Here is a 17,617-nt window from a genome sequence, read left to right as displayed (position 1 = left end):
ATGCGCTCTGCCTTGCCTGCTTTTCATCGGCTCTCCCCCATCTCCCTGCTGCTCAACTGGACTGCGCATCTCACCTCAGGGTTGTGGTGAGGCCTATCCACCTTTCAGACATTCTCTCTCTCATTATATTTGATTTATTAGCTTCAATTCAAATTATATTGTATTATAGTGTGTTATCTTGCATTCCGATACTATATTTAGTAAATTAGTTTGTTTCTCCTCAGATCGTTGCTGCTGTTTTTAATTATTTTGGGGTCCCCTGTTCCCTTTTCTGAAGGCTCGGATTTTGTGAAATCCCTCCGCCCCGCTAGTCATGGAACCGGGCCGAACCAGCCCATAAACTGTTGACAGTTAGGAAATACATCTTCAAGAGAATGGTCAGGTGCTGTTATGGGCTGCCCAGGGAGGTGGTTGATTCATCGTCCCTGGAAGTGTTCAAGAAACATTTAGATGTTGTACCGAGAGACATGGTTTACTGAAAAATATTGGTGATAGATGGACAGCTGGATGGATGATCTTAGAAATTTTTTCCAACCAATCAATTGGTGATTCTATAATTCATTACCCTTCAAATACTTACACTATGCAGGTGATTATGAACTAAATATGATACTGTACCTCAAAGAAATAAATCTGCTTTTTGAATCACTTCTTGTGTTGTTTCCCCCGCATAAAGGTACCTTCCTTTCAGCTGCACATGCAGTGGACAGAAGTACAAGATCAAGAACATCATACCTCACCTGATTTCTAAACTGTTCTTTGGGTGAGTAGGGATTCAAAGAATTGCATCTGGCAGTATGCTTTTCCAAAACAACTACAACAGCAATAACAAAAAAAAACCCAAACATTTGGGACTGTTTGGACAAGATTAAAACTTAGCAACAGCTCAAGAAAAAGAAAAAGAAACCTGTTGCCTGCTTTTCACCAACAACCCTCAGCAAGCAGACTGCCCTTATTCACTAGTAAAATAGGGATTGAGGGAATAAAAGCCTTCAGGAGGAACTGTGAGATAGCCATCTATTGCAATAAGATACATGGCTTTATGTTTATCAAAATATTGCCAAGCAAAACTAAGCCCTAAATGTTAGAAAGATGAATTAATAAACGACAGACCTCCATGCTAGTGATATGTTCCTCTTTCCTTAATCACTGGATAATTTCTAGCTGTTCTCTCAGACGCTCAAGACTCCATTCACGGGCCACTTGAGTTAAGCAGAGAGACAAAAGCTATCAGAAAATCTACCCAGTGTTCTGTTTAATCTTGTACCAAGACACCAGGTCACTGTCAAGGAAAACCATTAAAAAACAGATGTTCAAATGCTCCTCTTCCTCATGGAACTACAATTATAGGTAAGTAATCTCCATCATTAAATATAGTAGTGTGCTTTATTGCCTTAACCTTTCAGCATTTTGTCTTTTGGCTAGCAACTACACCTTTTCCCTCAAATGAGCAAGGCCATCATCAATAAAAAAGAAAAGCTAACCACTCACATATAAAAGTTGGAAAGGTGAAAGCAGAATGCCGCAGTATTAAATTTTTGAGAATGGATCAGTCATTAATATTGTGAGACAACATTTTTGTGACAAAGATTGTGAAGAGAGTTGGGAGAAAGTTGACATTTGTAGATCCTTTACCTGTTTATCCTTAAACATCATTCTAATGGCACATTTATATCTAAAATAATAATAACTATTTACTATTTACTATCATGATTTATGTGCCTCCAGTAAGAAAACATCTTCCTAAAGTTTTGATAGTGAAAATCTGCTTTTGATTGATATTTTATATGGGACAAATTAAAGCAAAAATTGAGGTTTTTAGTAAATAAGGGCAAAAGTTTAAGTAAAATATTTTCAGTTTTCACAGGATTTATAAACTGCATAAATGGTAAAAGGCAAAGGATTTGGACTGTGCCATGACTCATACATGAGCTCAACTAGAAAATGACCGTCTGTGTTTAACAGGTTTTAGTGCAAGAATGTTGGCATGCTCATCGGAGCACTTTTTTCCCTTTTGAAAGTATTCAAACTTGGAATTTTTTTGTGGCATTTATAAACAATAAAAATACCTGTAGTCATAGAGTTATGGAAGTTTATTTTATGACTGTAAAAATGGTAAAAACTACCTGAGATATAATGATGAGAGTGTACCTTCAAATGCTCCAGGTTTTAAGATAGATAATTCACAGTCAATTTTAGATAATGAATGTCCAGCGACCTTTTCATGTCTTAATACCTAGAATAAGAAATACATTTCTTTTTCAGTAAGAATGAATTTCTGAACCTGAAGTCACAAAAATAAAATATCATATGATGTACTACAAAGTAAACTCAACCTGAAAAGTTTTCTAGCAAGAAACTATAATGAGAAACAATTTTTCAGGAATCTCAGAACTCAAATGAGTTATGAATTTTTGTAATTTCTTCTAGACCTCTTCTCTCTAGATGCAGCTCTAGTTTGGCATCTGGGTGCGAAATTCAATTCTGGTAACACCCTAAGGCATTCATTTACACAATTAGAGCCACTTACAGTGATTGAAGTGGTACACAGCCCAGGTACAATAAATTTTTATGAGATTACAACTGCCCTGGATAACAGCTGAAGCTGTGGAGCTGAAATGTCTCAGAGTATGTAGGTTACAGATGAAAATTATCTTTAATTTAGATACATCATTGTCACCTGCTGTTTGGAAATCACACCTGCTAACATACAAGCTTTCCTTGTCCAGTTTGAGATGCATTTGTTTTCAAAAGATCCAAAAACATAAAAAAAATTTAGCACGAGTAAACCACAGAACACGTCTTTTTTTTTTGAGCCCATGATGCCTCTCAGATTTCATGGTAAGTCTTGTTGCTTCTCTTGGCCACTTTGCAGCTTCTCAGAGGTTCAACTGGTGGTGGAGTCATCTTAAGCTTTTGCAGCTCATCTCTGTAGAGTTTGCAGACATTTTTTCAAGTAAATTTTGTGTGTGTGTGTGTTAGATGTCGTGCAGCTTTATTTTAAAATGTAATTTCATAAAGAAGACATTTGATACTAAAAAATTGAAACCTGAGATTTTCACTTCAAGTTGAGTCAAAGCCTTTCAGAAAACTGTAAAGAGACTAACTCACAAACTTCCTTCTCTTGTGAGATTTCCCACCAGACTCACAGTCTGAGAATAAGGCATTATTCCATTACTCTCTGAAGATCACTCAAAGAAAATACTGTATAGAAAACTCATTTAGTTTATTAACTCTACATTTCTCATGCAGATGACACTGTGTTAGCTGTATATCATTTCATTTGCAAACCATTTTTAATGTTAACACACCCAGATTTGAATAAATACTGTATTCTGGGTTCCAATCAACTTTAACAGACTGTTTGTTCAGTTGCTACTGGAAACACTGGACAACATGCAGCAATAAAAATACAAAATATTACTGGGAAATGGCACACAATGCATCATTCAGTGAGCAACAGAATAAAAAGCAGTGGTGATTAGCTATTATATATGTATATTGTATTTTGCAATTAGAATTCTTTAAGTACTATTTTAATAGAAAGAATTTAAATACATCATTGGGTTTATTAACTTGCCTGCTTTAGTTCAGATGTTCTAATCATTTACAATTATGCCTGGCATGATTAGAACTATTTCTAAGAAATGGTTGAGCAGCTTAGTGTAAAATATGATTCACAGCTCTCCAAGCCAGATATTTTAACACTGAATATGTCAGTAGAATATGCAGAAGAGCTAAGCAATTTAGAAAATAGGAATTTCACTTCCTCAAAGATGATAATAGCTACCTTTAAGCAAAGTTGTATTCATATTTTTATAGTGTTCTACATTTAAATAATTTCTGTCAGTTTCCAGTTCAATGAAATGTCAGTCTAACATCTATTCATCTACATCTCTCTCTAAAGTGCTAGTGACCAAATTTAAAAGATCAAAGAACTTTAAGAAACTGAGAGACAGAAAGTTTTGCTGTCTATGCTGTGTTGGAATACACCAAGAAAACCACATCAATCCCCTTTGCAGACATGCTGTGCCCCTGTAGTCAATTACCTAACTAAGGAAAATCTTTCAAGGACATAAACCATATTTTAGTTTGAGTCAGCACATGTGCTACCCCTTTGTTTGCTACTATGTGACTTATCAACGCAAAAAAATGACAAGTCTTAAGACCAGCATTACCTGTGAAAAGAAAAGAAAAAAAGGAAAGAAAATTAATAAGTTTATTACAAGACGTCTATTACCTTTCTTCTCCTTTGTTAGCATCTGCAGACTATCTTATGCAAATTAAGAGTCTTTCTACTTACCTGATAGAAACAAAGTACAATTAGTGCAGGCAGAAACAAATCTGTGATGCATAATGAGTGCATAAAACTGGAGAAAAATCTATTCCTTTTCTATATGATTTTGTGAAAAGTAAATAAATAAATAAATAGTAAAATCTTGCTCTTTTCACCAAATTTAGTTAAGGAATATCACTATACCTCCTTGATGTCTATTAGCAGTAAGTAATTCCAACTGGCAAGCAGTGTGTCCTCTAATGTCAGAAAACCCAAAGGAGTTACCAAGAAAGATGCATCTGTCAGACATGCACTATCCTAAAGTGTTTAATGGGCACAGAAACAGACAGTCCCACATTCTGGAGCCTTTCAAGTATGAAATGGCCTTTTTTATTTCAATCCCTGTGAATTTAGTTTCTGTTTCAAAAATTACAGAAAAATAATTAAAAAGACTTATTCCCTCTGAATTGCTTTTCTGGATGCAGTGTATCGTTCCTAGTAATTACAACTGAAGTAGTTTTCTGTTTGGAAACTCTACAGAAAGGATCTGAAAATACTTTGTGTCATTTACAGCAAATCAAATTAGAAACGCGTCAGCAGAAACTAAGTGTTCTAATTTACCCTTATTTCTAGATAGAAAGGACTATAATATGCTTCATAGCTTGCATGTCATACTGTTTAAACATGAGATAGGTAATCTCTGAAGCTGGGTTAAGAGGGCAGAAGTGACCTGCTATCACTGACTTTCAAATGGGAACTGGGAACTAATTGTACCTCTGTGCATCTCTTTCTGAATACTGTTCACAGTACTGTAGATGTTAGAAAGGACCTTTAGAAATCATTTAGTCCAATCCCCATGCCAAAGCAGGCTCCCTAGACCAGGTTGCCCAGGCAGGTCTTCAGCGTCTCCGTAGAAGGAGACTCCACAGCCTCTCTGGGCAGCCTGTGCCAGTGGTCCATCACCCTTGCTGCAAAGTTCTTACGCACATTTGTGTGGAACTTCCTATGCTTCAGTTTCTGGCCGTTTCCCCTCATCCTATCACTACACTCTGCTGAAAAGAGTCTGGCCTCATCTCTTTGCCTCCTGCACCTTAGATATTTATTGACATTGATCAGATCCCCTTTGAGTCGTCTTTTCTCAAGGCAAAACAGATCCATGTCACTCAGCCTTTTCTCAAAAGAGAGGTTTCTCCAGGTTCTTAATCATGTTTGTGGCCCTCCACTGGACTCTTTCCAGGTAATCCCTGCCTTTTTTGTACCGAGGAGCCCAGAACTGAACACAGTACTCCAGGTGAGGCCTTACCAGGGCAGAGTAGAGGGGGAAGATCACTCTCTTGGCCTGCTGGCCACACTCTTTTTAATGCACCCCAGGATGCCATTGACCTTCTTGGCCATCAGGGCATACTGCTGGCTCATGGCCAACCTGCTGTCCACCATTTTTTGATGTGCTCCAACAGATCTATGTTATTCCTGTAGTGAGGACTCCACATCTGGATACAGTACTCCAGGTGAAGCCTCACCAGCACAAAGTAAGGACATAGTACTCACCAGCTGGATCACCTCTCTTGACCTGCTGGCCATGCTCCTTTTAATGCACCTCAGGATGCCATTAGCCTTCTGTTCTGGGAGGACACATTGCTGGCTCATGTCCAGCTTACTATCCACCAGTACCCCCAAGTCTTTTTTGTCAGGGCTGTGCTCTTTCCTTTCATCCCCCAGCTTATATTGGTAGAGAGGGTTGCCTCAACCCAGGTACAAGATTTTGCATTTGGATTTCCTGAACCTCATGAGCTTCACCTGGCTCCACTGATCAAGCCTGCCTTGGTCCCTCTGGATGGTATCCTGTCCCTCTGATATGTCAACCACACCCCACAGCTTGGTGTCATCAGAAAACTGATGCACTCAGCTCCACTGTCAATATAATTGATAAGGATATTAGAGTATTGACCTCCAACACCAATCCCTGGGGGACACCACTCCTCACCAATCTTTGTCCAGATATGGAGCCATTGACCACCACTCTCTGGACTGTATCTCCAATTTGGAGAGAAGGATGTTGTGGGGTACTGTATCAACGACCTTAATGAAGGAGATAGATGACAACAGTTGCTCCTCCCTTGTCCATTGATGCAGTGACACCATCATAAAGGGCCACTAGGTCAAGCAGGATTTGCCCTTGGTGAAGCCACGCTGGTTTTCCTATATCACCTTCCTTCCCTCCATGTGCCTTAGCATAACTTCCAGGAGGATCTGTTCCATGATATTCCTTGGCACAGAGGTGAGACTGACAGATCAGTAGTTCCCAGGGTCATTCTTTTTACCCTTTTTAAAAATGGGTGTAATGTTACCTTTTTTTCAGTCACCGGGGACTTTTTTTGCCACAATTTTTCAGATGTCATAGAGTGTCTTGGTGTCATGGTTTTGTAATTTTTGCTATTGGTATTCCACATCATAACATCATGAAAAGCACAGGTAATTAAAGACTTAATACTGCAGATTCCTGGTTCTCAAAAAAGAAGAAGAACTGCATATCCCAGGGCACCTCACAGCCAGAGAGGAAGATACATCACAGAAGTCAAGGGATCTGGCCCTTTTTTTTTTTTTTTTGCTCTCACTCACTGTCTGGAAGAGAGTATGGGAGTGCTTCCAAGCCATGTCCTTTCAGGTTGGCTTGGTTTTGGAAAATTCTCTCTCTCTCTCCTATTTTATTTGATTTATTAGTCTCAATTTCAATTAGATTGTATTATATTGTGTTATCTTGCATTCCGATATCATAGTAAAATAAGTTTTCCTCACTAGATTGTTGTCACTATTCTGCTTTTTTTATTTTCTCAAGTCCAGCTCCCATCTCCCTATCCCTTTTCCTTTTCCCTTCCCATTTTTGGGATCCCAGGGGTCCACGGGCCAACTGCCCCCTGTCACGGGAATAGATTGATGTAGTTAACTCTGTGACACTTGACAACTCCATCAGTCAAATCTCTCAGGCCTCTGTGATGCCTTTCATCAGGACCCATAGACTTGTGAATGTTCAGGTTCCTCAGGTGGTCATGAACCTGATCTTCACTTACAGTAGGAGGGACGTTGCTTCCCCAGTCCCCTCCTACCAAACTGAATGTTTGAGGGCCATTACTTCCCCAATCCCCTCCTACCAAACTGAATGTTTGAGGGCTGTGTGGCAAGAAGTTTTCAGAGAAGACCAATGCAAGAAATTAAGTACCTCAGCCTTCTTCTTGTCTGTTGTTACTAGCTTGCCTAGGTCACTCACTAGGGGGAGTAAGTCTTTCTAAATTTTCTTTTCTGGTTGAGGTACCTGTAGAAGCCTTTCTGGTTCTTTTTGGCATCCCTTGCCAAGTACATAGCCTAGCAGCTTCCTTATATTCTTCCCAGGGTACCTGCTTGTAATGCTTTTTTCAGAAGCAGAGTCAGAGTACTGCTTAAAGATAGAAACCAGACCTGCACTGGCAGATTGCAGTTTGGATCATGAGTCCAGTTTCTTTGTGCCATTTCCAATACTGGTGAGCTCTGTGCCTTCAGTGAATTTGTACCACTCATGGCCTTCTGTCTTCAGCTCAATCACATATCTTTCCTCTGCCTCATTCTAAACTTTCAGCCAAGCTATATTAACAGTATTTTCTTGAGTCAGTATGTTTTCCTTCTGGCTCTAATGGTGATATAGTTATGGCCTTTCATCTGAATACCCCAATATTATTCTTATGGTCATTTCTAGGGGGCAGATTGCTCTCGAGGTCCCTCTTAAGATTCATCCTTTCCTTCTCTCATTTTCTACATTTAAGTTGTAGCTTTTGCATTAAGGTATTCATTCAGTTTACATTAGCCAGTTAAATGCAAACACAAAGTCTAAAACTCAATCGGTATGCATTCCTGTCACTCATAAATTGTACTCCAACCAGTGTTAATGACATTAAGAACTATAAAAAAGGCAGTGAGTTTGAATTTTTACTGATGAAAACCATGTCATTACTGAAGGATAGATATTACTGGTGGAACCACGTTGCACTGGAGAGGAATTACATGGAGTATGTTTGGACTTCCATACTTGCTTTCCCAGATGTCTACTGAGTGAGGTTATTTCTCTCCCTTTTCCTCTCTCTCTGTGTCATTCTCTCTCTTTTTATTTAATATACTCCAGGAAATGATTTTCAGTGTTTGAGTATGTATGAAATCAACTACATACCCCACTGTCAAGTCTTTGTAAATGTGAACTTATTTCATCATCCTTTGTTCCAAACTTAGTAACAGACATTGAGTGAATGAACTCAGTGCTTCCAAGTGAAACTAAACTGGAATGCACCTAGTACATTCTAAGTTAGTGTTTAATCCAGAGAACCAGACTAGAGGTATCTATCTATCTCTCTACCTACTTACCTATTTATTAAAATAGTGTAAAACATGCATTTTGAAATGGAGGTAGGGGAGTAGCAGGTCCTCATCAACAGTTCTTTCACTCTGCTTGCCAGTGTAAGTATACCAAATGAAACAAATTGTCAGTTGTAACAGAAAAAGATTATCTTACCAGAATGCAAAGGAAGACAGCACCACACAAGGCCTTCAGCTGAGATTTCCATAACTTAGTCTTTCTTCACCAAAGGGGACTGAAGAACTGTCTCCTACTGGTTTGTCGGTAGAAGCTGATTTAGAACCAGCTGCACAGTAACAAACTGTCAAGAACAGATGGTATTCACTCTAAAGAGCTCTGAAAGAAATCAGAAGTGAAATCTCTGAAGTTCTGTGTTCATTGTATAGCTTATTACTTAAGTCAGCCTCCTTAGTGGGAAGTAGCATATGCTTCACTATTCAATAAAATTCTCCTTGGAAACATCCAAAGTAAGACAGCCCCAGAAAGCTGACTTTTACACCAAAGAGTTAAGTTGAAAGATAATAAAGAATAGAACAATGTATATGCAAGGCATACAGGGCACACTTTCCCTAAGGAAAGTGCAAATTTATTTCATAATTTATTACACAAAGAGCAAAGATTTTGCGATTAACAAAGTGTACTTAGATTTCCAATTTTTAAGTAGTTTTTATATTAAAGACTCTTAAGGAAATTAAACAATTGTGAGATTAGAAGAAAGTCCTTTTGAATCCATAACTGTTAAAAAACAAAGGAAGTTACTGGTTATAATTTAGAACCAGAAAAAGCGTTGCCCAGGGTCTGTGCAGTGCCATGTATGAGTGATCTTGGAGAAGGGGTCAAAACAGTGGCGACAAAGTTTGCTAGTGATGTAAAAGTGCCCAGAATAGTCTAGCTGATGCTTTTCAATAGAATGTAATGCATAAACAAAACAAAACAAAACAAAACAAAACCTTGGACTATTCTAATCCAGTAGTATTGAATAAATTAACCACTCTAACTCTCAGAATCTTAAAAGCTTAATTGCTAGACATATTCTGAGGACTACTTGTTGGAAACACAACTGCTGATGATAAAACTTCATTAAAACCAACAGAAGCATAAAGAGTGAAAGAAAAGATACGTTCTCTACAAGCCACAGGTGAATGTTAAGTACTGTCTAAAACAAATAAGGTAAGGACTGTTTGAAGAAATATTGAAAATAAAGTAGAGAACACATCAATGTCACTGTATGAATGCATACTGCAGCCTGAAAGTAATGCATAGCTTTAATAAAGAATAAAATGTATAAGATACAGAGAAAACAGGCAAAACAAATAGACACATGGCAAGGCTAGTTTTTTAATCTGTACAGAAATACACCTGTTCATATAATAAATAAATTGCATAGTGAATCAATTTGGGAATACTTAACTATTGTTCATTAGTCAGTACACAGTGCAAAAGCAGAATGAAAATGAAAGGTTTGTTTTAACAATATACGATTAAGTTGTGGAATTCAGCAATATAGAAAAAAAGTGGAGAGCAAAAATATGAATGAGTTCTAAAAGTAAATAGATAGTAAGTAATGGGATAGATTCATGAGTGGCCATTACACTTGAAGACCTAGGAATATTCTTGGTCTAACTGGAAATTTTTGTAGGTTGCAGTAAAATTGACATAAAGACCAGGAAGCAATTGTTTATTTTTAATGATAAAATCATAGAATTATTAGGATTGGCAAAACCTTCTATGATCATCTAATCCAACTGTCCACCAATCATCAATATTGCTCACTAAACCATGTCCCTAAGTACTACACCTACCCTTTCTTTAAACACATCCAGGGATAGTGACTCCACCACTTCCCTGAACAACCTGTTCCACTCTTTCTGAGAAGAAATTCTTCCTAATATCTCAATCTTCTCTGGCACAATCTGAAGCCTTCCCTATTGTCCTATCACCAGTTACATTGAAGAAGAGTTTGACCTTCACCTTGCCACAAACTGCTTTCAGGTAGTTGTAGAGAACAATAAGGTCTATCCTGAGCCTCCTCTTCTCTTTAAGTTGTACTTAGCCTTATATGATAGTGTGATGTAACATAATGTTACAGATATTGTTTTTTAACTGATAGATTGTAATAACAAATAGTTATTTTCTATAGATTTAATTATCTGTTACCTCAGAATAAAATACTTCAAAGGGGATAACAGTCATTGGATGATAGACATCTTGAAAATGTAATACATGATATTGGAGCCCCATGGCTATTAATAATATACCAATGGTCAGTGACTGGTCATCAAAGGAATGCGGTCTTGATAAACTATGAAATTATGAAAACATAAAACTAGTTTTAGAAGCAACAAAAAAAAACCCAAAGACATGCACAAAACATACCACATAAACTAACAAAAATATTGCACGCCACTTACGAAAGCTAAAGATGGAGAATGAGTTGATTAGACATGACTATGACCCCAAGTAGTTCTTGTGTGAAAAACCATGAAAATCACCATCAAGAAAAGGCCTGGGGTTGCTGATAATTAATCCATACACTGCAACTCCCCTGCCTAACCAAAGATATCAATCTTGTGAAAGTGAATATAACACTAGAGGGAGGAACAGATGCTAGTAAGCTTGTTTATATATCATTTTAACTGCACATGAACTGGACTGTAAATTTTGGCATTATTGTGAATACACTAATGCTCTTTGATGAGACTTTAATTAAACTAGCAATAAATGTCTTTTTTTTTTTTTTTTTGCATATGAAACTGGGTTTTTTGCTCATAAGGAGATTTTAGTTTAAAAAATTAGTAGGCATTCGAACAGGCTACTTTGTAACTTGGATGCAACCATCTGATTAAAAAAAAAACGTACCACCATAGAAAGAAAGCTCCTGAGCCACTGATTGTCAGAATTTTCAAAATATTCAGATGGCATGATTACAACTCTCTAGGTTTTATTCTGCTAAAATCTAACTGCCCAATATATAAATTGTACAAAGAAATTACTAAATATTTAAGCTGCAGATGCAGATTCACAACAGAGGTATTGGACAGCAAAGCAAGGCACTAAATATGGAATGCAACGACTGTCTTTTCAGATTTTTCAACAAAAGCTATATTAGATGAGAGAAAAGGAGAAAAATAAAAGAGACTCCTTTCGTTTTTGTTATACAGCTAATGTTGCAAAGGAAAAAGTCATTTTCTTACCTTCAGTACTTGTGTATGGCAGTATTATATGTCCTAGCAGTTGTAAAATTACATAGTGATTTAGACAATTGGCCTGATATTGTCCTCTGAGAAACCAAATTCATAAAATATTATTTTATAGTATTTAATGTTTTTAAATTCCATAATACCTATGATGTGAACGAATTAAACAAGATATAAATAGATGCTTAGTTTTCTATGATTCTGCAGCAGAATTCTATGATTCTGTATATTTGAGTCAGAGATTTAACCAAGATCAGGACCGTTGCTTGTTAGATTATCAAAAATCTCTATTTAAAGAAAGTCTGAAAACAGATCTTGTTCTAACAAGACAACACTGGAGGCATAGTAAGGGAAAAGCAAATATAGTTAAAAGATTACATGACAGTCCATTGACAAAGCAGAAACAAATCTAAAGTTTGAGGAATACCTGGAGAAGACATAGCTTCACACTACCTCTACTTAAGTCTATTCAGACTGGGATTTTTAATTTTCACAAGAAAGCTATTTTGCCACTTGGGTTCATTTGAAGTACGCAATAAAACAAGATAGAATAATTTTAACTCCATTCTTACATCTGATTGTATTGTACAAAAAGGTCTTCTGTGGAGTGCTTACAGCAATGTTTTAAATGCATGTCTGGTGACTGTCCACCACTTTATGGACTACAGTTATTATTAATACATGCTAGTATAATTGTTCAGAAACAGCTGCATTCCGCTCTAAAATGTTTTCACAGACATTACAGCAGTGGAGGTGCTGTTATTTTAAGCCTAAATTGATGAACAAGGAATAATGTACAAAGAAAAACTGATATTCTGTTATACTGTCATGAATAGTTTTTCTTACACACAGAAGTGTCTAAGATAAATTTAACAATTTTGGCTTATAAAATATACTTTTCTTTTAACTTTTTAAATTGTCTGAGTTGTAACCGCTCTTTTTTAACATGAATCTTGAGTATAGCTATAAAGGAACAGTTTAATGAAACCCATTAGACCACTTTGCAATACATTTTCCAATACAAATGTGTCTGATTTCAAGGTTTTTTTAGGTATAAATGTCAGTTTGGATCTCTGTCTTTTAACCAGTAAAGTTATGTCTATTCATCAGACTTCATATTTCTTGAAAAGTGCAGGTTTCTCACTTATGAAGCAGCTTGCTATCATTCAACTAGTAAGGCTGTTAATACTCTCTGCCTTTCACAAGTCATAGCTACTTGACAAAGTACCTCAATATTAAAGACTAATTCAAATAATTAGACATACGTTAAGACACTTATTTTTTATTATTATGTTCACAAAGGAACAGAATGATATGCAAAATTAGAGCTCTCAACTCTCTTTCAAGAATAAAATTGCCTGACACCACGGATCCAGCATAGTCTAAGTCGCTAGTCTCTAAAGATCATCTTTATTGAATGAAAAAAATATATTTTCCCCTTGAAAATATTTCTAGTTGTACAACCATTTTTCAAAGAGTAATAATAATAATCTTAAAGTCCCATTGAAATGTGTTTGGAAAAACAAAAAATCAACATCTTTTACTTAGCTTGTCAACTTAATCATAACATATGTTTGTGTTTCCTATTCTCTTTAGTTTCTGTGCTGAAATAAATCCTAAAAGAGCAGTTTTCATATCTTTGGATACAGTTAACAGTGGGGAAAAAAAAAAAAAAAAAAAAAAAACCCTGCAAATTTTTTATGATCTTTCACTGCACTGGAACTTCCTAAGGTAAATAATAGGCTATCCGGTTTTTCAAGTCCGTAAAGGAGGAAACTGAGGTGGTATTTGATTGCCTAATGTAGCTGAGCAGGGAATCACTGAACTAAATAGCTGAAAACAATAAAGGAGATTTTTCTCACTAGGCATGTTAGAAGCTTAGAAAGAAGGATGGAGAGATGTGACTATATGGACATCCTCCATAATATTAAGGAGAATTCAGTGGAAACCAGGCAGATCCCTGGATTCCATCAGAGATGCTGTTACAGCTATCAAAACATGTTCATAAGGCTAAGGAAATCAAAGCAAATAAGAACAATGAAGTGCCTTTTATTAATTTGTCTATCTGCGAATGTCTTGTACTGGATAAAACAATCAGTGATTACGAAACCCTTACATGATCTATGTATTTCTTTAACTACTACCTGAAGATGTGAACTTTAACAAAAGCTGAAATTTCGCCAATGGGATTGAAGACAGAGCACTTACCTCAGTGTTTAGACAGCTGAGAAGTAAACGGCTCTGAAATACAATCTAAGACAGTTGGAAGCAGCCATTTGGAAATTTAGTTGAGAAGGAGACTTGTTGCCAGGGCTTTAATAGACAGCAGAAGTCTTTCTGATCACAGTTAATCAAATAACTAATAAGTATGGACCTTGACAAGTAAAAGGTTTTCCAATATTTTCTTGATGCAGAACCAAATCGCATCAACAACCTTAAAGCCTAAATTCCCTTTGAATCTAATGACACATTGTGTTTAAATACTAATGTTTAACATGGTCTATAGAAAGAAATTCCTCCTCAAAACAGACATTCAGAATACCTGATACTACTCTAACCTTGTAGAAATTACAGACAGCTTTCCTCAAACATGCTTGACCCAGTTTGCTTATCACGATAAGACAATTCCATGAAAATATTTCATTGTTGGAACTTATTTTTATCAGTTCTTGTTTGTGACACCATATACTTTTGCAAAACAAATAGCTCACATTGCAATAGCTCCATTGCAACAGTTTTCAAAGTTAAAATGTGAGACTTGCCATGTGTCTCTGGATTATTATTTACATGTTACAGCATGTTACATACTCAGAAGTCCTTTTCAAAGAAATTCTTGAAGCATTATGAGCTTGCATTCTCTGGTTACATTTAATTTTTTGCTACATTATCAAATTGATTAATTAATGAAATTATCCACACAACATCAGTGTTATCATCTCCATTTTTGTGAAGGTAAAGGGACATCTTTTAATGGTAGCCATGTACATCAGAGCACAGCTGTTTCGTGGACTGTATTATGCTTTCTGAACATGAATATTAACTAAAAGTTATTTTCAGAGGGTCACTTTATCTCTAAGGCTGATGACTGGTACTACTGTGATCAGTAGATTTGGGACCCTAGAGAAGAACTGCAACTGGTAGCAATGAAGAAGTAATTGCATATTCTCTATGATGTTTTCTTTCTTCTCTGCTCCTCAACTTGCAACATAAGGAGCTACTATTCTGCTCTTTCCTTAGCCTTCACATAATAAAATGGATAGGAGAGTCACATGACTCTCCAGACCAGAACTTTGAGGTTTCTTGACACTGGAGCTGACTTAGTATGTGAGGAATTTACTTCAATCTAATGATAATACAGTACAAAAGGAGATAGTAATATGAGTTTCTGGAAAAGGAGGTGCTATGGACTTAAATTTCAGTCACAGATAAACTGATGGAACGTCAAGCATGTTGGAGATCTCTGAAATCCTTATCTTTTCCACGTAAATATAATACTTTTCCTTGCATGATAAACCAGAAGAGCATTGTGCAGAATTGTGCAAACCTTCCTCTGATTTACGAGTAATTAAAAGATAGTTGAGGCATTCAAAGAAAAGAACTGGAGTTTAAGTTGAAAAAGATCTTTACGAGTCATCTAGTCAAAACACATCTCAAAGCAGAACTCTGAAGTTAGATCATGTTCTTCAATATTTTTTTCAGCTGAGGAGAGAATGCCTAATAGAGTGTACTCCAAGACTGTAGAACTCATTCAAATACTTGGATCCCTGTGGACAATTTTTTTTTAAACCTAATTAAAATTTATATTTCTGATATTGAATTGCTTGTTATCCTGTTATTATGTACTTCTAACAACAATCTAATCCCAACTGATATATTACATTGCTAAGGACAGCAATTAGATTCCCTGTTTAACCTTATCTCCTCCAGGCCTAAAAATCTGGCTTTCTCAGCTTGTACTAATATTGCATGTGCCCCACTTCTCTCTTATTTCTGTGGTTGCTCCTTGTTTTCAGCATGTTTGACAGCAGGACAAGGGGAAATGGTTTTAAGCTGAGGGAAGGGAGATTTAGGTTGGACGTCAGGGGGAAATTCTTTACGGAGAGAGTGGTGAGGTACTGGAACAGGCTGCCCAGGGAGGTTGTGGATGCCCCGTCCCTGGAGGTGTTCAAAGCCAGATTGGATGGGGCCCTGGGCAGTCTGGTCTAGCATTAGGTGGAATGGTTGGTGGCCCTGCATGTGGCAGGGGGGTTGGAGATTCATGATCCTTGAGGTCCCTTCCAACCCTGCCAATTCTGTGATTCTGTGATGTTCTCTCTCTTGGGAAGACAAACTATCAATGCAATATTCCAGAGGTGATAATATTCTTTTTTTTCTGGACTCTGAAAAGTCAAACCTTACTTACAGATGACCCAGGGCCCCCAGTACCATTTTCTGATACTTAATTATTAAAGGATTTTCAGCTCTTCTCTTTAGCCAATATAGAATAGCTGGCAAAACTGAGCCTTGCCCCTAACTTTTTTTGAGCTCAATATCACACTCTAAGTAATTTTGCAGGTGACACCAAGTTGGGTGGAAGTGTCAATCTGCCTGGGGGTAGGAAAATCCTACAATGGGATCTGGATAGTCTGGATAGCTGGTCTGAGGCCAACGGGATGAAGTTCAACAAGACCAAGTCATAACCAAGATCACAACCCTATGCAGCACTGCAGGCTTGGGGCAGAGTGTCTAGAAGACTGTACACAGGAAAAGGATCTGGGGATTTAGATTGATGCTTGCCTAACTATGAGTCACCAGTGTGCCAAAGTAGCCAAGAAGGCCAATGGCATCCTGGCTTGTATCAGAAATAATGTTGTCAGTAGGAGCAGAGAAGTGATCATCTCCATGTATTCTGCTCTGGTGAGGCCACACCTCAAGTACTGTGTTCAGTTTTCAACCCCTCAGTACAAGAAAGACATCAAGGCCTGGAGCATATCCAGAGAAGAGCAAAAAAGCTGGTGAGAGGTCTGGAGCACAAGGCTTATGAGGAGCAGTTGAGGGGGCTGGGATTGTTCAGTCTGAAGAAGAGATCTAGGAATGACCTTATTGATCTCTACGACTACCTAAGGTTGTGGTAAAGTGGAGGTCAAACTCTTCTGTGTAACTAGCAATAGGACAAGAGGGAATGGCCTCAAGTTGAGCCATGGGAGGTTCAGATTGGATATTAGGAAAAAAATTCTTCTCCTAAAGAGTGTTTAGGCACTGGAACAGGCTGCCCAGTATGGTGGTGGAATCACTGTTCCTGGAGATGTCCAAGAATCATGTAGATCCAGTACTTAGGGATGTGGTTTAGTGGAAAATATTGGAGGCATAGAAACATACCATCATTAAGACTTGGAAAAGAACTCCAAGATATATACCAAAGTAAAATATGGATGTCGTTGTGACTGCATCATAGGAGAGGAAAGGCCCACTTCACCATTTGTAGAGTACCTGGTTAGGACACTACAAATCCCAGATGTCTCTGTCTCTCAATCTCATTCTACAACTAAATATATATATGCACATGTGTATATATATGTATGATAAAAATACAAGAAAAAATGTTGGAAAATGTAAAGTTGAAATACTTGAAGTGGTTCTATAAAAATAGAAATCAACAGAGGGCAGAAATAAAGTTTAAAAAAAGCATTAATATGTGGGTATTTTTAATGATCCAAACACTGATGTGTGAGAAGACTGCATAATGAAAATTAAAATATGAGTGTTTTTGGCTGGAAAAGGAAATTG

The 17,617-nt window shown here is 37.1% G+C and overlaps 1 long non-coding RNA gene across 1 annotated transcript; it reads left to right on the top strand.

The window, feature by feature from the left end:
• On the top strand, positions 1–1,964 carry LOC149918659 (uncharacterized). The gene is made up of 4 exons (XR_016465234.1): positions 1–86; positions 677–763; positions 1,177–1,350; positions 1,859–1,964. It is a non-coding gene; the product is annotated as an uncharacterized LOC149918659 (long non-coding RNA).
• The last annotated feature ends 15,653 nt before the right edge of the window (positions 1,965–17,617 follow it).

Source organism: Phasianus colchicus, chromosome 3 (assembly GCF_987193195.1).
Source record: "Phasianus colchicus chromosome 3, bPhaCol1.hap1.1, whole genome shotgun sequence".
In the NCBI taxonomy this organism is placed as follows: domain Eukaryota; kingdom Metazoa; phylum Chordata; class Aves; order Galliformes; family Phasianidae; genus Phasianus; species Phasianus colchicus.
This window is presented reverse-complemented; position numbering and strand designations above follow the sequence as displayed.